The sequence below is a fragment of the Triticum aestivum genome, chromosome 2A (assembly GCF_018294505.1).
Source record: "Triticum aestivum cultivar Chinese Spring chromosome 2A, IWGSC CS RefSeq v2.1, whole genome shotgun sequence".
Classification (NCBI taxonomy): Eukaryota; Viridiplantae; Streptophyta; class Magnoliopsida; order Poales; family Poaceae; genus Triticum; species Triticum aestivum.
The window spans coordinates 186,003,216-186,029,463 of NC_057797.1; positions in this window are offsets into that span (position 1 = coordinate 186,003,216).

Genomic DNA, 26,248 nt, shown 5'->3' on the forward strand with positions numbered 1-26,248 from the left:
GCCTTTTGGCACACGTATATGACAGTGTCGCTAGCATCCATATGATAAGGAGCCCGGGCTGACATGGCTAGTCGTAAACCCAAAGTGGCACAGACTTACAGGGACAGGCATCCATGACCCAGCATCGAACGTGTCGGTCATCAGCGAGTGAATCCAGGCTGTAGCACCGGGCTAGCAGGACTCCGATGAACCGGGCTGTAGCGGGCTAACAGGACTCCGGTATTCATCGCGTGACATTTCCCCGAAGGGACAGACACAGGAACGAAGAAGGACACATGCCGGCCAGCCTAAGTGTTCCGGAGCAGTAGCAAGCTACCAAGGCTCAATGGAAACACTAGGAGACATTTCCCGGTAAGAGAGGCTACTAAAGATAAACAACTAGATGGTCAGATCCCACACATACCAAGCATTTCAATAGCATACACACAATATGCTCGATATGTGCAAATACAACATGGCATCACAACATGACTCTACGACTCAAGTAATTTATTCAATAGGCTCCGAGGAGCGAGATATTACAAACATGGGTCTCATGACCCAACAATCAGAGCATACAAGTCAAAGCACAAGCGGAAGCTATCATGTCTGGGTACAGACATCTATAACTGAAAAAGCCTGAGAAGCCTGACTATCTATCAGATCCTGCCGAGGGCACAAGATCGTAGCTGAGGTAACAAGCTAAACGTCGAAGTCCACGCGGTACTACTAGCGAGACCGAAATCTCTCTGCAAAACATAAAATGGGCAAACGTGAGTACAAATGTACCCAGCAAGACTTACATCAGAACTAACTACATATGCATCATTATCAACAAAGGGATGCTGGGGTTTAACTGCAGCAAGCCAGCTTTGACTCGGTGGCTATCCTGAACTACGACTGCAAGCAACTCTTTTGAGGTGGCGCACACGAGTCCACATATTCACCAACCAATACACCACTATGGATCCGCTTCCGTCTCCCTACGAAAACGCCATCCATAGCACTCACACTTATCTTGCGTATTTTAGAGTATCCACTTTCACTTGTCTATGAACTGATATAAGCAACCCAGAAGTCCTTTACCGCGGACACGACTATTCGAATAGATGATGTTAACCCTGCAGGGGTGTACTTCTTCACACACGCTCTCACCACTTACCGCCGTTTACACGACATGTACTCGGCAACCTTCAAGCGGAAGCCCAACGTGGGTGTCGGCCACGACCTACCTAATCACCTAAGTCTCTAGTCCAGGTTTATCGCCTATTCGGGTTCCATCCATGAGGAGATCCGGCCGGAGTTTCGCTCACAGCCCCAAACGATGTGAACAGGGTTCCCGAGACACCAAACGGGCGCCCGGTACACCGTGCCACGTGCCTACCGCATCACAGCCCACCCCTACGGTCAGCGCTGCGCACGGCCTCCAGCATACTACAAACACCAGAAACTACTTGCAACTCCTGGACAGAGGACAAGGGTGATCAAGAAGCCGAGAGGGTCCATTGGTTTCGGGCCCAATGCGTGGTAGTAGCTGAATCATGGATCACAAACACAGAACTCAGTTCCTGAGGACGGCTGCAATGAGACAACCCACCATGTACTCCTACATGGCCTCTCACCGCTACCTTTACCAAATCGTGTTCACACACTTAGCTCACACACAGTAGGACATGTTCACACGCCTCTGATTCATCCCCGATGAATCAGACCTGACTCAACTCTAAGCAGTAGCAGGCATGACAAACAAACATGAATGAGTAGGCACAACAGGGCTCAAACAACTCCTACTCATGCTAGTGGGTTTCATCTAATTACTGTGGAATGACAGGTCATGCAGAGGATAAAGGGGTTCAGCTACCGCAGCAAGTAACAGATGAATCGATGTTGTCCTAATGCAGTAAAAGAGAGCAGGAGCGAGAGAGTGGGATTTTATCGGAATGAACAAGGGGGTTTTGCTTGCCTGGCACTTCTGAAGATAACATTGAGTCTTCATCAGTGTCAACGATCACATCATCGGTATCACGTCTATCAAGAGGGGACAAATACCGGCAACACAGAAAGGAACACAATCAATGCAATGCACAATATGATGCATGATCATGACATGGCAAAATGAATGTGTTTTGAGCTAATGCAACTAGCAACAGATTAAATGAAGTTGGTTTGAATACAAGATTCAAATTTAAACTCCATATGTGATTATTCAAATGCCATTTAATTGATTTGTGCTAAACAGCACCTATAAGTTGTTCTAACATGCATGAAAATGGTACAGATGGATTCCTTGAATTTTTCTGATAATTTTTCATATATAAATTATTTAATTTGGAGTTACGGTTAATTTTCTATGATTTATTGAAGTTTTAGGCATTTTCTGGAATTAATAAATCATTTTTGATTTATTTTAATTCCAGAAACAAATACTGCGTCAGCATGACGTATTAGTGACGTCAGCAGGTCAACGTGGCTGGTCCAGGTCAAACCTGACGGCTGGGACCCGCACGTCAGTGTAACGGGCAGGGACAGAGGCTGACTGGTGGGTCCGGTCAATGCTGACATGGCAAAGTCAACGGTGACAGGCGGGGCCCTCTGAGATTAGTGCTAATTTAACAGAGAGGTTAAACTAATTAATTAGGCACGGGGGCCCACTTGGCAGTGGCTCTAGTGGGTGATTAGCGGGGTGTTTACGCCCTAATTAAGTGGCCACGTCGGCAAGTGACGCCGGCGACCACGGCGACGGCGAGACCTCGCCGGAGTTGCTCGGGTTTCGCGTACAGACAGCGGTTTGAGCCGCGGTTGATCTCTACGGACGCGTCGTGGTGAGGCGCGTCGTTTGGTAGCAGCGGGAGGTGCTGAGGTGGTCGGAATCAGCAACGGCGGCGAGCGAGGCGGCGGCCGGAGCTCGGGTGGGTGCGGGGTTAGCGCTGCGGCTTGCAAACGAGCTAGCTGCCACGCTAGCATTACTCCACGGGTCGTTGCGAGTGCAACGGACGCACGCGCGGGGCCATTTGGTCACCGGGGCTTCGCCGGCGACGAGCCCGCGCGGCGACGGCTACGGTAAGCAAGGGGGCGGCGGCTACGGCAAACAAACGAAGGCGGGATTAGGGGGAAGAGGACCGGGGGCTCACCACGGTCACGAAGAGATGCTCGGCGGTCTCGGGGCAGGCCGGACGGCGACGAATCGACGGCAGCGATCCTCGGTGGCCGAGGAGGGGAACGGCGGAGCTGGCGACATCCAGGGCTTCCGGCACCTTCTGTCTTGGTGAGGAGGAAGAGGGGGACGAGACGGGGCTTCTTGGCACGTCGGCGAGGCGAGGGGAGCACGGTGGCTGCGGCAATCGGCGTCGGTGGCGGCGGCTCCGTTCGGGCCCGAGGTGCGGAGCGAGAGGGAGAGCAGGAGAAGGGGATGAGCACGGGAGGGAGTTGAGAGCGGCCTGAGGGTTGCGTGGCGCTCAAGAGAGGCATCCAGACCCTCGGCGGCAAGCAGGAGCTGGCGAGGCGCGTGCTCGCGCGCGTCGGCCACGCGTGCTGTCCTTCTGGCGAGAGGAGAGGGATGACTGGCGTGGCCAGTCTGCTGGGCCAGCTGGTAAGTGGCCCAGGTAAGCCTCTCTCCCCTTTTTTTCTATTTTGTTTCTCTTTTCTATTTCTGTAGTTTTGTTTCTGATTTAGTTTATAGCCCAAATCATTTTAATAAATCCTGCAAATAATTGTGGCCATTAAATGAATTATTACAGAGGCCCTTAACTATTTTCAGAATTGTTGGAGCATTTAAAAATATTAATAGTATTTAAATGCCCCAATTCAAATACAATATGGATTATTCAAAAATCCATAATGGCCCAAGAATATTGGCATCATTTTTGGTAGAGGTTTTTCACCTTTGTCAAAAATCATGAACATTTTTGAAAGCCATTTGGACTTACTTGAAAGTATTTTAGGTGAACCTAGTGAATTCCTTTAATGCTAGGGTTTGAGCAATCCCCATTTCAAGTTCATTCAAAAGTTAAACATGATGCACACATGAGGTCTAGCCTAGTGCATACCAGAAGCTAGGGATGTGACAACTCACCCCCACTAAACAAGAATCTCGTCTCGAGATTCAAGCGTAGGGTAGGATGAAGGGGAAACGCAAACTAGCACAATCTTCACGATCCAGGTTGCACTTCAATTGAATGTTGATTCGTTCACCATCGTTGTCTCGAAGTCTTGCTCTGAGAAATCCTGCCAACATGACATGGAGAGAAGAAGGAGACTCTAGAAGGGTCGATCTTCTCGAAGATCGAACAACTCAAGATTAACTCACGGAATGAGACATAGCAACCTCTCTCGAGCTGAGAGACGAAGCACACATCCATAGGAATGGGGTGAAGCAGATGACAAAGGTTCACTAGGTAGACAACAACTCCAGACTTAAGAATATGGTGATCGGTGGTCAACGTAGCGAGGAGTTGAATTGCCATGATACCACAACGAGGCATCTTAGGGATGGTGACTCGTAGATATATCCCCTTAAGTGGCAAGAAGAATTACCTTTGATTCAGAGATCATTGAAACTCTTTAAACCAGCCTAAGGCAATTCTCGAGCGATCGTTTGGAGGGGGTCAGTGGAATGGCATACTCGGACTTGGATGATGTGGATTACCTTGTTGAAGACAACGCAATGGATGAATTTGCTTATCACCGGAAATGGAGGAGACCCATGGTAGAATGGCACATTGGCGGTGCAAGCTGGGAACAAAATGCAAATGATGGGAATGATTCTAGTAACTGGGGAGAACCCAACAATAGAGAGTGAATCCACTGTTGAGAAGTTATAGCATAACCGAGGAAGTTGAGAGCAAACCTAGCTAGTGCCGATGGTAACACCTAACGCTTGTGCGTGCTCTCAAGAACTTGAGCATTTCCACAATCATCAAGGTTTTATCAACAACAGCGTCAAGGGTCCAATAAACACAACTTACTACCATGATGAATGGTGATGGACGATGCAGATGCAAAGGAGGATAACACTTTCTTAGATTTCACCTTAGCGAGCCAAGGAACAAAATCTGGACGATCGACCGAGAGACATTTAGCACTCCGCTTCTAATGTTCTCCTTGATGTGCTAGCGTAACCCATTCATAGATATGGTTTGATATCTAGAACATCAAGTAAAAAGGTCGGACTTCGGGATCTCAAAATCCATAGGGGCAACTAGGGAGTAAATCCTATGAAATCCCTATGGGGAGGTGGCCAACTTCCTGAAACAAGATACTACAATGATAGGTCTTCCGGCTGGGTGTGTTGGCCACGACATCCACTTTACCGGTTATCGAGGGACCAATATTATAGTTCTTGGGAAATGTTCCAACCATCATATCTGCCTGAGATTCAGATCTGGTTGGTGTCAGGATATTCCAGACTCATCGAGTCTAGGAAGAAAATGAAAGTTTGCAACACAATTCGACGAGATGACGTTGCGAGATTCTTGGGAAATGAACTACGATAGCAAGCTCCAAAACATGAGCTGGTTCTGCTACACATGTGTGAACACGCTGCCTCAGACAAACATGATCACATGGTAGTCTTACAATAAAACACTACCGAGTTCTGGTTGGGAACCATCAGCGAGGATATCGAAGTTCTTTCATAAGTCCGGATTAGCTCTTATGAAGATACTCCTTCTCCTTGAACAAATCAGTCAGTGGCTTGGTGTGCTAGGATATACATATGGAATGAAGATGATCAGTCTAACAGACCATAGAATTCTTCGCACGTGCATGACCGACTTGGGATGATTCCAAAGGAGCAAAAACAAACTTTCTCGAATTCACGACGGCAGCTTACATCAAAATGCACGTGAATCAAAGGAAGTCACTCCTTTCATCAAACAAGTACTTCATGAGCTAGCATGAAAAAAATGCTTTCAAAAGTTTCCAACACTAACTTAATGTTCAACAACATCATGGAGGAGATAAGGATGTTGTCAATGGACTCAACAACAACTCATCGGAATTTCCATATCACTGGACTTCCACCATCGTGTGAACACGGTGATAGCATTGGTCAGACCCAAAGATATAATGGTGTATGCTCGAGGGAGGAACCACGAGGAAGACAGCATTACGAGCATCGTTGGTTCTGACTTGATTTGACGATAGCCCACACTCAAATCAAAGAATTGATAAGACGATAGGTCCAGCAACTGATCACAGGGACCAATCGATGAAGATATCATCTTTCTTCAACACACACTACACAAGAATATCCCTCTGGAACGAACTAAGTCAGGCAAGCTTTTATCTTCCAACCCTCCAAGTTGTCGTTTAGCTTAACCAACTAGCTCAGGGATATCTAACACCGATTCTTGGAGAGAAGGTGGTTCACAAGAAACCAACTTGATCACGAGCTCAACATAGCGGTCAGGTGACAACCTGGTAATACTTCCGAGAAGATCTTCGGAAATCACGAACCACCGATATGTTACTAAGCTCGAGAACAATCTTGCTTTTCTGGGCAAGATGATATGATCAAATGAGCGAGGACTTGACAAAATCCTAACTCATCAATCAAAGAGTGCACCAGGAAATAAGGACTAGGTAGCACGATCAATCTTAGAATGGTGATTCAATAACCAACATACTAAGAATAAGATTATTGTCCATTAACTACCAAGCAATGGGGTTGCTAGGAGTATTGAGTTCACACATCATGATTCACTTGTCGGCACTCCGGCTGCAACAACACGGAACCGAGGAATGAAAAAGGATGGCGAGAAGTATCACTATGTCAAGAATTCACAAAAGGTGGTGCAATTCTCATGAAATTCCTGTCATAAAGAAGGTAATACTTCAGGGTAGAGCAGACCAGAAGCTGGATTGTAACTTGATCTGCGGAACACAACTACTTTGACCCAATCCTAAATATGGATGAGGTACTGGAGTTTGTTTCTCCTATTCATTCTGAAATAGAATGGCCTGGCGGACCACAAGGGTAATAGGCATCGACGAACAATTGCACGCATACTCTTGACTATCAATTGATAGACGAGGGTCAGAAGACAACTAAAGAGGGACAACTCAAAGGAACATACGATTTTCTGAGTTGTGGATGCATGGTTTAGCATGTCGAACGAATTCCACATATTTCTTCCGGATAACCCATGTAGAAAGTAGAACTGGCAGAGTCACAATGTAGAATCGAGAACCCATCGAGAGCACTCTGATTGTGATCTTTCGATCAGCGAGGAACATCTGTCATAAGCAGTTCATAGTATTTGGAAGAAAGGAATACCACGAACATGGAGGACTAATGCAAAGGTTACTAATAACCTAAAGGAACGAGCAAAACTATCAACATGAAGCAAGTAGGGTGAATCTCGGGTTCAAAACCCAGGGATAGAATACCTACTACTAAATGGCATCACAGGATGCTTTCGATAATGACGGCCAGAGTCATCACACTGGAACATAAATCATGGCTAGACTACTAGATGATCCCCTGAGACACCTAGGGTCATAATAGTAACTCCAACATAAGGTCAAGGCAATAGAATACCTCAACTCAACAATTAGTGTGATTGAGCTGGCATAAAGGAACATTGAAACGGGAAGAAAGGATTTGCAAATGCATCATACTACTTAGAAACCTGGGATGACTCGGACAGCATAACGGCTGTAAATGCTCAGAAAAGATTTGAGACATTCACAAAAATGGTGGCATAACCACTCAGAGGCACAATATCAAGGTTTCGAGATCAACAATTAACATACGGAAGCAGTAAAAACTGAACAGAGGCTTAAGTCCAGAAATCTTATAAGTCTACGGAATAGTAACACGTGATCCTGATAGAAAGAAGAGATAGCCTAGTTCTTAATCCCTGTAGAAGAGATGATGATGACTCAGATCAGAAGGCATAAGGTATAAGGAGTAAAAACAGCCTTACGTTCCATCCCACAATCAATTCCCTTATATAACTAAAGAATTTCTAGACTCAACTTCGACCAGTTTGGCTTGGTAATCCTACAGGCAGTCAAGCTCTGATACCAACGCTGTCAGGACCCCGACTCAATGCCACATCGACCTAGCATGTAACACCTCATATCACTTTGCGGCCTCACGCACGGTATTCCCACGGGTGTCGCCTTACCTTTGCCCGGGACCGTTTGCGCCTTTTGGCACACGTATATGACAGTGTCGCTAGCATCCATATGATAAGGAGCCCGGGCTGACATGGCTAGTCGTAAACCCAAAGTGGCACAGACTTACAGGGACAGGCATCCATGACCCAGCATCGAACGTGTCGGTCATCAGCGAGTGAATCCAGGCTGTAGCACTGGGCTAGCAGGACTCCGGTGAACCGGGCTGTAGCGGGCTAACAGGACTCCGGTATTCATCGCGTGACATTTCCCCGAAGGGACAGACACAGGAACGAAGAAGGACACATGCCGGCCAGCCTAAGTGTTCCGGAGCAGTAGCAAGCTACCATGGCTCAGTGGAAACACTAGGAGACATTTCCCGGTAAGAGAGGCTACTAAAGATAAACAACTAGATGGTCAGATCCCACACATACCAAGCATTTCAATAGCATACACACAATATGCTCGATATGTGCAAATACAACATGGCATCACAACATGACTCTACGACTCAAGTAATTTATTCAATAGGCTCCGAGGAGCGAGATATTACAAACATCGGTCTCATGACCCAACAATCAGAGCATACAAGTCAAAGCACAAGCGGAAGCTATCATGTCTAGGTACAGACATCTATAACTGAAAAAGGCTGAGAAGCCTGACTATCTATCAGATCCTGCCGAGGGCACAAGATCGTAGCTGAGGTAACAAGCTAAACGTCGAAGTCCACGTGGTACTACTAGCGAGACCGAAATCTCTCTGCAAAACATAAAATGGGCAAACGTGAGTACAAATGTACCCAGCAAGACTTACATCAGAACTAACTACATATGCATCATTATCAACAAAGGGATGCTGGGGTTTAACTGCAGCAAGCCAGCTTTGACTCGGTGGCTATCCTGAACTACGACTGCAAGCAACTCTTTTGAGGTGGCGCACACGAGTCCACATATTCACCAACCAATACACCACTATGGATCCGCTTCCGCCTCCCTACGAAAACGCCATCCATAGCACTCACGCTTATCTTGCGTATTTTAGAGTATCCACTTTCACTTGTCTATGAACTGATATAAGCAACCCAGAAGTCCTTTACCGCGGACACGGCTATTCGAATAGATGATTTTAACCCTGCAGGGGTGTACTTCTTCACACACGCTCTCACCACTTACCGCCGTTTACACGACATGTACTCGGCAACCTTCAAGCGGAAGCCCAACGTGGGTGTCGGCCACGACCTACCTAATCACCTAAGTCTCTAGTCCAGGTTTATCGCCTATTCGGGTTCCATCCATGAGGAGATCCGGCCGGAGTTTCGCTCACAGCCCCAAACGATGTGAACAGGGTTCCCGAGACACCAAACGGGCGCCCGGTACACCGTGCCACGTGCCTACCGCATCACAGCCCACCCCTACGGTCAGCGCTGCGCACGGCCTCCAGCATACTACAAACACCAGAAACTACTTGCAACTCCTGGACAAAGGACAAGGGTGATCAAGAAGCCGAGAGGGTCCATTGGTTTCGGGCCCAATGCGTGGTAGTAGCTGAATCATGGATCACAAACACAGAACTCAGTTCCTGAGGACGGCTGCAATGAGACAACCCACCATGTACTCCTACATGGCCTCTCACCGCTACCTTTACCAAATCGTGTTCACACACTTAGCTCACACACAGTAGGACATGTTCACACGCCTCTGATTCATCCCCGATGAATCAGACCTGACTCAACTCTAAGCAGTAGCAGGCATGACAAACAAACATGAATGAGTAGGCACAACAGGGCTCAAATAACTCCTACTCATGCTAGTGGGTTTCATCTAATTACTGTGGAATGACAGGTCATGCAGAGGATAAAGGGGTTCAGCTACCGCAGCAAGTAACAGATGAATCGATGTTGTCCTAATGCAGTAAAAGAGAGCAGGAGCGAGAGAGTGGGATTTTATCGGAATGAACAAGGGGGTTTTTCTTGCCTGGCACTTCTGAAGATAACATTGAGTCTTCATCAGTGTCAACGATCACATCATCGGTATCACGTCTATCGAGAGGGGACAAATACCGGCAACACAGAAAGGAACACAATCAATGCAATGCACAATATGATGCATGATCATGACATGGCAAAATGAATGTGTTTTGAGCTAATGCAACTAGCAACAGATTAAATGAAGTTGGTTTGAATACAAGATTCAAATTTAAACTCCATATGTGATTATTCAAATGCCATTTAATTGATTTGTGCTAAACAGCACCTATAAGTTATTCTAACATGCATGAAAATGGTACAGATGGATTCCTTGAATTTTTCTGATATTTTTTCATATATAAATTATTTAATTTGGAGTTACGGTTAATTTTCTATGATTTATTGAAGTTTTAGGCATTTTCTGGAATTAATAAATCATTTTTGATTTATTTTAATTCCAGAAACAAATACTGCGTCAGCATGACGTATTAGTGACGTCAGCAGGTCAACGTGGCTGGTCCAGGTCAAACCTGACGGCTAGGACCCGCACGTCAGTGTAACGGGCAGGGACAGAGGCTGACTGGTGGGTCTGGTCAATGCTGACATGGCAAAGTCAACGGTGACAGGCGGGGCCCTCTGAGATTAGTGCTAATTTAACAGAGAGGTTAAACTAATTAATTAGGCACGGGGGCCCACTTGGCAGTGGCTCTAGTGGGTGATTAGCGGGGTGTTTACGCCCTAATTAAGTGGCCACGTCGGCGAGTGACGCCGGCGACCACGGCGACGGCGAGACCTCGCCGGAGTTGCTCGGGTTTCGCGTACAGACAGCGGTTTGAGCCGCGGTTGATCTCTACGGACGCGTCGTGGTGAGGCGCGTCATTTGGTAGCAGCGGGAGGTGCTGAGGTGGTCGGAATCAGCAACGGCGGCGAGCGAGGCGGCGGCCGGAGCTCGGGTGGGTGCGGGGTTAGCGCTGCGGCTTGCAAACGAGCTAGCTGCCATGCTAGCGTTACTCCACGGGTCGTTGCGAGTGCAACGGACGCACGCGCGGGGCCATTTGGTCACCGGGGCTTCGCCGGCGACGAGCCCGCGCGGCGACGGCTACGGTAAGCAAGGGGGCGGCGGCTACGGCAAACAAACGAAGGCGGGATTAGGGGGAAGAGGACCGGGGGCTCACCACGGTCACGAAGAGATGCTCGGCGGTCTCGGGGCAGGCCGGACGGCGACGAATCGACGGCAGCGATCCTCGGTGGCCGAGGAGGGGAACGGCGGAGCTGGCGACATCCAGGGCTTCCGGCACCTTCTGTCTTGGTGAGGAGGAAGAGGGGGACGAGACGGGGCTTCTTGGCATGTCGGCGAGGCGAGGGGAGCACGGTGGCTGCGGCAATCGGCGTCGGTGGCGGCGGCTCCGTTCGGGCCCGAGGTGCGGAGCGAGAGGGAGAGCAGGAGAAGGGGATGAGCACGGGAGGGTGTTGAGAGCGGCCTGAGGGTTGCGTGGCGCTCGGGAGAGGCATCCAAACCCTCGGCGGCAAGCAGGAGCTGGCGAGGCGCGTGCTCGCGCGCGTCGGCCACGCGTGCTGTCCTTCTGGCGAGAGGAGAGGGATGACTGGCGTGGCCAGTCTGCTGGGCCGAACTGCTGGGCCAGCTGGTAAGTGGCCCAGGTAAGCCTCTCTCCCCTTTTTTTTCTATTTTGTTTCTCTTTTCTATTTCTGTAGTTTTGTTTCTGATTTAGTTTATAGCCCAAATCATTTTAATAAATCCTGCAAATAATTGTGGCCATTAAATGAATTATTACAGAGGCCCTTAACTATTTTCAGAATTGTTGGAGCATTTAAAAATATTAATAGTATTTAAATGCCCCAATTCAAATACAATATGGATTATTCAAAAATCCATAATGGCCCAAGAATATTGGCATCATTTTTGGTAGAGGTTTTTGACCTTTGCCAAAAATCATGAACATTTTTGAAAGCCATTTGGACTTACTTGAAAGTATTTTAGGTGAACCTAGTGAATTCCTTTAATGCTAGGGTTTGAGCAATCCACATTTCAAGTTCATTCAAAAGTTAAACATGATGCACACATGAGGTCTAGCCTAGTGCATACCAGAAGCTAGGGATGTGACAACATGGATCCCCACTTCGATTTCAATGCCGCCATCGCCCCGGTCCCCAGGCCGTCCGAGACGACCTGGCGCACTGGGTGGAAGACAATGTGGATGCTCTTATCAGGGCCTTCACTTCAGATAACAACGGCGTGATCGTGGCTGCCGACGAGGGCGGTGTGGTGCACGGCCCTGACGCCACTGGCGGCAACGCAGACAGCGATGGCGAGTTCAGCGATGCCAGCAGCAGCTCGGGTGGTGCTCTTGAGGACGCATTGGGTGATTTATCCGACTGATTGTGCATCGTTCCTACTTCCTTACCCTGCATGAATAGAACTCAGGTTTTGGCCTGATGGCAGTGAGAGCATTTTGGAGGGGGAGCCCCTTATGTAAACTTGTGTTCATCGTATTAGTAGACGCTACATTGCCCATGCGCCCGCGCCAAGTGGTTGGCTTAAGTGATGCGCTGGTTGGCTAGTTTACCTTGGTCCCGTGCTGGCCCTGAGGTAGCCTGTGGGAGGTTGTGGTGTCCCGAGTGTTCCCTGATTGGATCCGTAGGACCTGCAGTAAAACACCCTCCTGAGAGGATGCAGCGTCGGCAGTCTGGGCTGCGCGCAAGCTAGGCCTGACCCGGCTCGCGAGGGGCTCACGAGGGGAGGCAGCTAAGGCGAAGTGGTAACCAAAACGCGAGAAATTGCTCGAACGAGACTAAGCACCCCTTCCCCGAACACACGCAAATCTCAAATTCGAATCCAACTTGAATCCAGCGGGGGAAAGCGACAACCAAAGGGAAAAGCAATGAAAGCAGACAAAAGGCCGCGTCCGGCACCTAATCTAGTCTTGGACGTCTTCTCACCAGCGCGGAGCTAAGTGCTGCCACTGGGCGTGGGAGGGAGCCCCTGGGCCTGAGGCCGGCACCCCTGAGACTCCGGGGCGTGTACAGCCCCACTCATTATTACGTGAGAGTGTCACGGGGCGGCGAGCTTCACACGCACCGGGCCTTCTTCACAGGTACTGGCCTTGCTTCATATCGCCAGATGAGGGCCCCGCCTTGCGCCACACTCTAGTGCCATCAACAACGACCGAAAACCAGGACGCCGCCGATGGGGTAGAGCGGTCGCCAGCGGTTCCCTCGACGACCACGGGTCCTCCACCAGGGGCAGGCCCCGAGGCACCTCCCCAGCAGAGGGCCTACCTCCTGAGAACACCTTGCTCCAAACGCCACAGTGGTGATGTTGGATCTCGGCCCCTCTCCTGCAGCCCCCTGCGCCCTCCTCACGAGGGGTAGGAGACTGTGGGAGCGGCGCAGCTGCTCGCTGTGGCGACCTGCACCTCCTGCGATCCATGGTTAGCGTATGCCTGCTCCTGAAGAATTAGCGGTACCCGATAATCGTTGCCTCCAGCGTGGCCAGTGGGACCGTCCCGGGGCTCCTGGAAAGTCTCAGCTTCTGGCGCCTCGTCCCCCCAGCTTGGGCTGAGGAGCGAGCCTTGTTCGCTCTCGTGAGGGTGTCCTTGGTCCATCATGAGGGGCACGTATTCCTCTGGCGCCGTCATCCCAAAGGCCATGCCGTAGTGCTCCGCGTGCCACGCGGTCCTGCCTGACGCGCCCACCGTGGGGGTGGCAGCGCGGCTGTCCACTGGGGCCGCGGGTCGCGTCGAGTCCTTCACGGACCGGGAGCGGGAGCAGCGCCGCCGCCAGTCTGGTGCTGACGGCTTCGCTGGCGTTGGAGTAGCCTTGGAGCCCGCGGGCGCAAGCGGAGCCCCCGTGCGGGCCGCCCTAGGCTGGAGATGGGAGCTGGGTGCAGAAGGGGTGAGCCCCCGAGTCGGCGAAGCCCAAGAGCTCCGCCACCCGCTCCAGCAGCATGTCGCGGCCGCCCTCCAGCAGCCTGCACTACAGCAGCTCTCGGGCCACCGTGAGTGCGTCCCTCGAGTTCGCCTGCTCTCGGAGGGTGTACGGTGCCGTGGTCGCGGCGTGATTGGAGGCCCTTGCTGCCGACCGCGCCTGCCACGGTGTGAGAGCTGTCGAAGCCTGTCCGCGTCACCCGCGGCCCACAGCGCCCTGCGGACCGCGAGCTGCCTGGGGCACGGGGTCGCCCGAGGCGAGCGGCTCTGCACGGGCGGGCCACGCCGCCCATGGAACTGGGTTGCCCGCCTGGTCGCCGGACATGGCGATGACGACGCGACGGGGCGCGAAGCGGTAGAAGGTGGACTCCGGCGCACCCCTACCTGGCGCGCCAAATGTCGGATTTCGAGTTCCGGCAGACCCTTGAGGTTCGAATACTGGGGTGCGCACAGAGATTTCGCCTCCTACCTACCTGCACCCCTCCGCCTTGCTAAGATCTAAGCTATGGAAAGAACAACATGACAGACACAGGGTTTATACTGGTTCGGGCCACCGTTGTGGTGTAATACCCTACTCCAGTGTGTGGCGTGGTGGATTGCCTCTTGGGCTGATGATGATAAACAATACAAGGAAGAACAGCCGCGCAAGGGTCTGCTCTTGGCTGGGGCGATGAACTGCTGGGAGGAGTTCAGTCACCCTTCTCTCTCTCTCTCTCTTCTCCGATTGTTGATCTCCAACCTCTAGCCTCTAACCTCTCTCTCTCCCTCTCTCTCCCTGATCCTCCCTCTCCTGTGGGGGGCTGGTCCTATTTATAGAGGCCCTGGTCCTCTTCCCAAATATCAAGCGGGAAGGGAGCCAACAATGGCGGCCTAATTTGAAGGGGGACAACTAGTACCAGCTATCCTGACAAAAGTAGTCTTCGCCTGCACAAAGCTCTGGTGGTGACGCCATCTTGGGCTCCACGATGACCTCCGTCTTGCAGTCCTCCTGGTCTTGGTCTTGTTGCACCGAAATGGCAACCTTTTCCTGATGCCTCGGTACTCCATGGGTGCGCTTGCTCCCTTTGCACCAAAGAGGAAAGGAGGACACTGCGCGGGCTGGCGCCCGCCTGGCGCCCTTGGTCGTCATGGCTTGCGTCACGGGCACCTCATGAGGTACCCCGCCTTGATCTCTCCGCCTCCTCGCGAGCCAGCCTGGTGAGGCCGTGCCTGAGGAAGCTCCGCGTCGTCCGCCCCGCAAGGCTTGGCCCCTTGCGAGGGTCTTGGGTCTGTGTTGGTGAAGATGGGCCGTGCTGGGCCCCCCTCTGAGCCACGCTGCAGGCCGCAGGCAGGCAAGTCTGGGGACCCCCGTTCCCAGAACGCCGACACTAGTAGTGTTGATTACATCTTGTAGTTGATTACTATATGGTTTGTTTGGTGGAAGATTATATGTTCTGATCCAATATGCTATTTAATACCCCTCTAATCTTGAGCATGATTATCATTTGTGAGTAGTTACTTTTGTTCTTGAGGTCACGGGAGAAATCTTGTTGCAAGTAATCATGTGAATTTTATATGTGATTGATATTTTGATGGTATGTATGTTGTGATTCCCTTAGTGGTGTCATGTGAACGTCGACTACATGACACATCAACACATTTGGGCCTAAGGAAATGCATTGTGGAGTAGCTATTAGATGGTGGGTTGTGAGAGTGACAGAACTTAAACCCTAGTTTATGCTCTATTCCGTAAGGGACTGATTGGATCCAAAATTTTAATGCTATGGTTATAATGTATTTATTCTTAATATTTTTCTCGTAGTTGCAGATGCTTGCGAGGGCGTTAATCATAAGTAGGAGGTTTGTTCAAGTAAGAACAACACCTAAGCACCGGTCCACCCACATATCAAATTATCAAAGTAGTGAACACAAATCAAACCAACATGATGAAAGTGACTAGATGAAATTCCCATGTACCGTCAAGAACACTTTGCTTATCATAAGAGACCGTTTTGGCCTGTCCTTTGCCTCAAAAGGGTTGGGATACCTTGCTGCACTTTTTTTACTATTATCGTTACTTGGTCGTTACAAATTATCTTGCTATCAAACTACTCGTTACTTACAATTTTAGTGCTTGCAGACATTACCTTGCTGAAAACCACTTGTCATTTCCTTCTGCTCCTCGTTGCGTTCGACACTCTTACTTATTGAAAGGACTACAATTGATCCCCTATACTTGTGGGTCATCAACTCTGCCCTCGAAAACTGTTGTGATCCCATATACTTGTGGGTTATCACTTATCTAGCGGAGAACATAAGAAGAAATTGTTTGTACGCTACAAAACCACCTCAACGCTATTCTTTTCGATCAATCTTTTGTGCTATCCCTATAAGTGTCACAAATAGCCCTAGAGTTTGTACTAAAATAACACCATAGGATACATGATACGTCTCCAACGTATCTATAATTTTTGTTTGTTCCATGCCATTATATTATCTGTTTTGGATATTTTATATGCATTAATATGTTGTTTATATTATTTTTGGGACTAACTTATTAACCCAGAGCCCAGTGCCAGTTTTTGTTTTTTCCTTGTTATTGAGTTTCACAGAAAAGGAATATCAAACAGAGTCCATATGGAATAAAACTTTGCTATGATTTTTCTTGGACCATAAGACACCCAAAGGACTTGTAGTCCGAGCCAGAAGAGCCATGAGGCGGCGACAAGGGTGGACGGGCACCCCTACCTTGTGGGCCCCTCGGGACTCTGTTGACCTACCTCTTCATATTATAAATTCTCATATATTCCAAAACCCTGAGGGAGAGCCACAAAAACACTTTTCTGCCGCCGCAACCTTATGTACCTGTGAGATCCCACCTTGGGGCCTTTTCTGGCAATCTACGGAGGGGGATTCGATCACGGAGGGCTTCTACATCAACCCTATTGCCCTTCTGATGAAGCGTGAGTAGTTTACCTCAGACCTATGGGTCCATAGCTAGTAGCTAGATGGCTTCTTCTCTCTCTTTGATTCTCAATACCATGTTCTCCTTGATGTTCTTGGAGTTCTATCCGTTGTAATATTCTTTTGCGGTGTGTTTGTCGAGATCCATAAATTGTGGATTTATGATCAGATTATCTATGAATGTTATTTGAATCTTCACTGAATTCCTATATGCATGATTTGATATCTTTGTATTTCTTTTTGAATTATCGGTTTGGTTTGGCCAACTAGATTGGTATTTATTGCAATGGGAGAGGTGCTTAGTTTTGGGTTCAATCTTGTGGTGTCCTCACCCAGTGACAAAGTAGGGGTAGTGAGGCACGTATTTCTATTGTTGCCAACAAGGATAAAAATACGGGGGTTTCTTCATATTGCTTGAGTTTATCCCCATACATCATGTCATCTTACTTAAGGCGTTACTCCCTTCTTTATGAACTTAATACTCTAGATGCATGATGGATAGCGGTCGATGTGTGGAGTAATAGTAATAGATGCAGGAAGGAGTCGATCTACTTGACACGGATATGATGCCTATATGCATAATCATTGTCTTGGATATTGTCATAACTTTGCACTTTTCTATCAATTGCTCGACAGTAATTTGTTCACCTACCATATTATTTGTCTTCATGAGAGAAGCCATTAGTGAAACCTATGGCCCCCGAGTCTATTTTCTATCATTCTTATTTCTGATCTACTATTTTGCAATTTTTTATTTTCAGATCAATAAACCAAAACCCCCAAAAATATTTAGTTATATCTATCTCTATCAGATCTGACCTTTACAACTGACCGTGAAGGGATTGACAACCCCTTTATCGCGTTGGGTGCAAGTGTTTGATTGTTTGTGCAGGTGCATAGATTGGGGACTTGCTTGTACCTCCTACTGTATTGATACCTTGGTTCTCTAATTGAGGGAAATACTTATCTCTACTTTGCTACATCACCCTTTCCTCTTCAAGGGAAAAACCAACACGCGCTCAAGAAGTAGCAGGAAGAATTTCTGGCGCCGTTGCCTGGGAGGTCTACATCAAGCCTACCAAGTACCCATCATAAACTCTCATCTCTTGCATTACATTATTTGCCATTTGCCTCAAGTTTTCCTCTCCCCCACTTCTAAAACGATTTAAAAAACACAAAAAGATTTTCCTTTTTATTCGCCCTTCTTTCATTCGTCTTTTCGTTTGCTTTTTGGTTGCTCGTGTGTGCGATTGCTTGGTTTGTCACGATGACTCAAGCGAATACCAAGTTGTGTGACTTTACCAATACCAATAACAATGATTTTATTAGTACTCCAATTTCTCCCACCACTAGTGTGAAATCTTATTAAATCAATGCCGCTTTGTTGAATCTTGTTACGAAAGAACAAATTTTCGGCCTTCCTAGTGAAGATGCCGCATCCCATCTAAATAATTTCGTTGAGATGTGTGATATGAAAAAGAAGAAAGATGTGGATAATGATATTGAAGCTATTCCCGTTCTCACTTCAAGATAGTGCTAAAACTTGGTTTTCATCTTTGCCTAAAAATAGTATTGATTAATGGAACAAGTGTAAAGATGCTTTTATTTCCAAGTATTTTCCTGCTGCTAAGATCATCTCCCTTAGGAACGATATTATGAATTTTAAGCAACTTGATCATGAACATGTTGCACAATCATGGGAGAGGATGAAATTGATGATAAGAAATTTCCCTACGCATGGTTTGAGTTTATGGATGATTATACAAAATTTTTATGCCGTATTGAATTTCGCTTCTAGAAATCTTTTAGATTCGGCCGCGGGAGGTACTTTTATGGAAATCACATTAGGAGAAGCTAATAAACTCCTAGATAATATTATGGCTAATTATTCTCAATGGCACACCGAAAGATCCTCTACTAGTAAAAAAGTGCATGCGATTGAAGAAATTAATGTTTTGAGTGGAAGGATGGATGCTCTCATGAAATTGTTTGCTGGTAAGAGTGCTCCCATTGATACCAATGATACGCCTTTGTCTACTTTGATGGAGAATAATAATTAATCTATGGATGTGAATTTTGGTAGGAACAATTTTGGTAATAATGCGTATGGAGGTAATTTCAACCTAGGCCTTTTCCTAGTAAGTCCTCTAATAATTATGGTAATTCCTACAAAAATTCTTATGGAAATTATAATAAGATGCCCTATGATATTGAGAACAATATTAAAGAATTTATTAGTTCTCAAAAGAATTTCAATGCTTTGGTTGAAGAAAAATTGCTTAAGATTGATGATTTGGCTAGGAACGTGGATATAATTTCTCTTGAGATTGATTCTCTGAAAATTAGATTTATTCCACCCAAGCATGATATTAATGAGTATCTAAAATCTATGATAATTTCTATTGATGAATGTAGAGAAAGAACCACTATGATGCGTGCTAAGCGAGATTCATTTCTTAAAGTGTGTTCTTCAATTTCTCATGAAATTAATGATGAAGGTCTTGAAGTGATTGATGTGATTCCTATTGAATCTTTGTTTTCTAATATAAATATTGATAAAGATGGGACTGTAGATGAGTCAAATTTAGCTAGATGGCGTCCCAATGATTCGGAGTTTATAGATCTTGATGCAAAAATTGATAAAAGTGGGGTTGGAGAGGTCAAAACTTGAAGTAGCAATGAACCCACTCTTTTGGATTTCAAGGATTTTAATTACGATAATTGTTCTTTTATAGATTTTATTTCCTTGTTGCTATCCATGTTGAATTCTCCTCATGCTTATAATCAAAATAAAGCTTTTACTAAACATATTGTTGATGCTATGTTGAAATCTTTTGAAGAAAAACTTGAGTTGGAAGTTTGTATCCCTAGAAAGCTTTATGATGAGTGGGAACCTACCATTAAGATTAAAAATAAAGATTATGAGTTCCATGATTTGTGTGATTTGGGTTCTAGCATTTCCACGATTCTGAAAACTTTATGTGATGTGCTAGGTTTTCGTGAATTTGATGATTGTTCTTTAAATTTGCATCTTGCGTATTCCACTATTAAGAAACCTATGGGAAGGATTAATGATTCTCTTATTGTTGCAAATAGGGATGATTTGCCCTTAGATTTCATTGTTCTAGATATAGATTGCAATCCTACATGTCCTATTATTCTTGGTAGACCTTTCCTTAGAACGATTGGTGTTATTATTGATATGAAAGAAGGAAACATTTGATTTCAATTTCCGTTATGGAAGGGCATGGTACACTTTCCTCGAAAGAAAATTAAGTTGTCATATGAATCTATTATGAGAGCTACTTATGGATTGCATACCAAAGATGGCAATACCTATATCTATTACAATATGCCTAGCTAGGGGCGTTAAACAATAGCACTTGTTGTGAGGCAACCCAATTTTATTTTTGTTCTTATTTTTTGGTTTTGTTTTTCAATAAATTTTCCATCTTGCCTCTGGTTAGATGTGTTTTCATGTTTTAATTAGTGCTTGTGCCAAGTAAGACCTTTGGGATGGCTTACGCTGGTAGTTGATTTGATCTTGTTGAAAAACGGAAACTTTTGCGCCCAGTAACAGAATTGAACTAAGCTGCTGGAACGCGATAAATTCTTGAATTTTTAACACAAGATTTATATACAAAATTGACTATGTTGTCTTAATTTTTCAGAATGTTTGGACTTACAGAAGTATTCTAGATTTATAGATTGCTATAGACTATTCTGTTTTTGACAGATTCTGTTTTCTATGTGTTGTTTTCTTATTTTGATGAATCTATGTGTAGTATCGGGTGGTATCAACCATGGATAAGTTGGAATACAGTAGATATTACACCAATATAAATAAAGAATGAGTTCACAACAATACCAAAAGTGGTGATTTATTTTCTTATACTAACGGATCTCATGAGTTTTCTGTTGAGTTTTGTGTTGTGAAGTTTTCAAGTTTTGGGTAAATATTTGATGGACTATGTAATAAGGAGTGGCAAGAGCCTAATCTTGGGGATGCCCAAGGCACCCCAACATAATATTCAAGGACAACCAAGAGCCTAAGCTTGGGTATGCCTCGGAAGGCATCTCCTCTTTCGTCTTCGTCTATCGGTTAATTTACTTGAGGCTATATTTTTATTCACCACATGATATGTGTTTTTCTTGCAGCGTCTTGTATGATATGAGTCTTTGATTTTTAGTTTGCCACAATCATCCTTGCTGTACACACCTTTTGAGAGGGACACACATAAATCATGATTTATTAGAATGCCCTATGTGCTTCACTTCTATCTTTTGAGCTAGGAAATTTTGCTCTAATGCCTCACTTATATCTTTTTAGAGCACAGTGGTGGCTTTATTTCATAGAAATTATTGAACTCTCTTGCTTCAGTTATATTATTTTGAGAGTCTCTCCAAACAGAATGGTAATTTTCTTTGGTTATGAATTTAGTCCTAATATGATGGGCATCCAAGACGGATATAATAAAAACTTTCATATAAAGTGCGTTGAATACAATGAGAAGTTTGATTCCTTATGATTGTTTTGAGATATAAATATGGTGATATTAGAGTCATGCTAGTGAGTAATTGTGGATTGATAGAAATACTTGTGTTAAAGTTTGTGATTCCCGTAGCATGCACGCATGGTGAACCGTTGTGTGATGAAGTCAGAGCATGATTTATTTATTGATTGTCTTCCTTATGAGTGGCGGTCGGGGACGAGCGGTGGTCTCTTCCTACCAATCTATCCCCCTAGGAGAATGTGTCTATTACTTTGTTTCGATAACTAGTAAATTTTTGCAATAAGTATGTGAGTTATTTATGACTAATGTTGAGTCCATGGATTATACACACTCTCACCCTTCCACCATCCCTAGCCTCTCTAGTATCGTGCAACTTTCGTGGGTGCATTAAACCCACCATGACCTTCCTCAAAACAGCCACCATACCTACCTATTATGGCATTTCGATAGCCATTCCGAGATATATTGCCATGCAACTTCCACTGTTCCGTTTATTATGACACGCTTCATCATTATCATATTGCTTTGCATGATGATGTCGCTTGAAGCTACGTCGGTATTGCCCCAAAGAGGAAGGATGATGCAGCACAGCGGCGGTAGGTATTTCACTCCGATATGAAACCAAGGTTATCGAACCAGTAGGAGAACCAAGCAACACAACGTAAACATCCCCTGCACGCAGATAACAAATCCTCGCAACCCGACGTGTTAAAGGGGTTGTCAATCCCTTTCGGGTAGTGCCAGAAATTGGTGCGTGATGGGAGAAAGTTGTAATAGATTGAATAAATAGATCGCAAATATAATAAAGTGCAGCAAAGTATTTTGGGGTTTTTGGATTAATAGATCTGAAAATAAAAGAAAAGGAAAATAGATCGCAAAGGCAAATATATGAGAAAGAAGACCCGGGGGCCGTAGGTTTCACTAGTGGCTTCTCTCGAGAAAAATAGCAAACGGTGGGTAAACAAATTACTATTGGGTAATTGATAGCACTTCAAATAATTATGACGATATCCAGGCAATGATCATTATATAGGCATCACGTCCAAGATTAGTAGACCGACTCCTGCCTGCATCTACTACTATTACTCCACACGTCGACCGTTATCCAGCATGCATCTAGTTTATTAAGTTCATGGAAAAATGGAGTAATGCAATAAGAACGATGACATGATGTAGACAAGATCTATCTATGTAGAGATAGACCCCATCGTTTTATCCTTAGTAGAAATGATAGATATGTGTCGTTTCCCTTTCTGTCACTGGGATCAAGCATCGTAAGATCGAACCCACTACAAAGCACCTCTTCCCATTGCAAGATAAATAGATCAAGTAGGCCAAAAAACCAAATATCGGAGAAGAAATACGAGGCTATAAGCAATCATGCATATAAGAGATCAAAGAAACTCAAATAACTTTCATGGATATAAAAAGATAGATCTGATCATAAACTCAAAGTTCATCAGATCCAAACAAACACAACGCAAAAGAGTTACATCATATGGATCTCCAAGACACCATTGTATTGAGAATCAAGAGAGAGATGAAGCCATCTAGCTACTAACTACGGACCCGAAGGTCTACAAAGAACTACCCACACATCATCGTAGAGGCACCAATGGAAGTGGTGAACCCCATCCCAGATGGTGTCTAGATTGGATCTGGTGGTTCTGGACTCTGCGGCGGCTAGATGAATATTTCGTCGACTCGCCTAGGATTTTGGGATTTTGGGGGTATTTATAAAGCAAAGAGGCGGTCTGGGGGGGCGCCCGAGGTGGGCACAACCCACCAGGGCGCGCCTGGGCCTTCTGGCCTGCCCTGGTGGGTTGTTGTGCCCCCCTCGGGGCACCCCCCCAGGTGCAGCCAGGGCCCGTTGTGTTCCTTTTGGCCCATAAAAATTCTCCATAAAGTTTCAGGGCATTTGGACACCGTATAATATTGATTTTCTGCAATGTAAAAAACACGGAAAAAACTGGAACTAGTACTTGGCTCTATGTCAATAGGTTAGTACCAAAAAATGATATAAAATGACTATAAAACATCCAAGATTGATAATATAACAGCATGGAACAATAAAAAATTATAGATACGTTGGAGACATATCACATGATCATGTTGTCGGCATCGTCTTTGTGGCAAAGCCACCTTTCATTTTTTATACATGTCGCTCTTGATTCATTGCACATCCCGGTACACCGCCGGAGGCATTGCTATAGAGTCATATTTTTGTTCTAGAATTGAGTTGTAATTCTTGAGTTGTAAGTAAATAAAAGTGTGATGATCATCATTATTAGAACATTGTCCCATGTGAGGAAAGGATGAAGGTAGCTATGATTCCGTCACAAGTTGGGATGAGTCTCCAGACTTTACAAAAAATGAAAGAGGCCAAAGAAGCCCACTAAAAATAAAAGAGGCCAAAGAAGCCCACCCAAAAGAAATAAGAGAAAATAGATAAGGGGCAATGTTACTATACTTTTTCCACACTTGTGCTTCAAAGTAGCACCATGATCTTCATGATAGAGAGCCTCCTATGTTGTCACTTTCATATACTAGTGGGAAATTTTTCATTATAGAACTTGGCTTGCATATTCCAATGATGGGCTTCCTCAAATTGCCTTAGGTCTTCGTGAGTAAGCGATTTGGATGCACACCCACATAGTTTCTTTTTGAGCTTTCATACACTTATAGCTCTAGTGCATTCGTTGCATGGAAATCCCTACTCACTCACATTGATATCTGTTGATGGGCATCTCCATATCCCGTTGATACGCCCAGTTGATGTGAGACTATCTCCTTCTTTTTGTCTTCTCCACAACCACCATATTCTATTCCACCTATAGTGCTCATGTGTTGTGTGAAAGTTGAAAAAGTTTGAGAACATCAGAAGTAAGGAACAATTGCTTGGCTTGTCATCGGGGTTGTGCATGATTTAATACTTTGTGTGATGTAGATGGAGCATAGCCAGACTATATGATTTTGTAGGGATAACTTTCTTTAGCCATGCTATTTTGAGAAGACATGATTGCTTTGTTAGTATGCATGTAGTATTATTGTTTTTATGTCAATATTGAACTTTTGTTTTGAATCTTATGGATCTGAATATTCATGCCACAATAAAGAAAATTACATGGATAAATATGTTAGGTAGCATTCCACATCAAAAATTCTGTTTTTATCATTTACCTACTCGAGGACGAGAAGGAATTAAGCTTGGGGATGCTTGATACGTCTCCATTGTATCTATAATTTTTTATTGTTTCATGCTATTATATTATCTGTTTTGGATGTTTTATATGCATTAAATGCTTTTTATATTATGTTTGGGACTAACTTATTAACCCAGAGCCCAGTGGCAATTTCTGTTTTTCCTTGTTTTCGAGTTTCGCAGAAAAGGTATATCAAACAGAGTCCAAACGGAATAAAACTTTGCGATGATTTTTCTTGGACCAGAAGACACCCGAAGGACTTGGAGTCCAAGCTAGAAGAGCCACGAGGCGGCGACAAGTGAGCCCGGGCATTCGGTCTTTTCAGTTTGTTTGGTCCGGTCTTTTCGGTCTTTCAAAAATTCGGTATTCTATAATTGAAGACCGAAATAATTTTGATCTTTTCGGTTATTCACTATTCAGTCTTCAGTCTTTACTATTCGGTCTTCGGTCCCGACCAAACATACCAAATTATTTATGTTACTTCCAGTAAAGTTGTATACAAATACGAACTACATAGAGTACAGAGGTATATGTGTGTACAAAGGTGTGCATGTACAGAGACAACAAATGTTGTATATAGGCGCATGTGTACATAAGAAAAATTCAAACAAGTAACACTTGTATGCAATATCCATGGAGTACAATACACCACATGAAAATCTTTTGTATGTGCCTCTGCCTCTACACTCATAAATACATCGTCTTTGTCATTCAACTCCTCCTCATGTTCAGATTCTAGTATAGAAAGAATCTACAAAAAAAGAGGACATTGGTCTGTCAAACAACATTAACATGAGCAAATCACAACATAAATAAATGCATATAATATCTACTATATATCTTTGTGTATCTTTTATCAGCTGCCAAAATGATATTCACCATGTATATATTTAGTTCCAGGAAAAAAACACAAATGCATTATTGTGTACATAGGAATTATCTACTCCTACTCGTAGTACTAAAGTATTGAAGCTGCTAAAGTGTGTCATTCTTCTCAGTTATTTTGTCCAAACCCGCACTCTGAATGATCCATTTTAATGTGTTGGTTTATCAAGGCTGAATGGTCGACACAAGCCGAAGTGCAGAAATAAATAGAGAACAAATTACTATGTCTGCAGAACAACCCAAATGGCTACAGAAATAATCTTGTGCTAACATTTGACACTCCTCTAGTTAAGCTTAGTACAGAGTTCTATTTGTTCTCTCCAAATGCTAATATTTTACATAGAGCAAGGGCATGTATTGCCTACAAAATGCCTGTTGCAGGCTTATTTTGGTGGGAATCATAGATTTACAGAGAGAGATGAAGTAGCTCACCTTCAGCTGCGATGTGGAGAATCAAAAGTGGCAGCAGGTGGCTAGCCGGTGAACCGAGTGGAAGAATACGGGTGCTGGTGACGAACTGTAGTAGTTAAACTGGTCGTCGGGAGGTGGAGCAGTGGTGGCGGATGGCGGCATCACATGCAGCGGGGCGAACTCCAGGATGTTGGCGTTGTGGTGCGGGGTGTGGGTCTTCAGGTCGCCGCTCGGGGCGCCGATCTTCACTTGCAAGGGCCGCCGCTCGGGGCACCGGTTTTC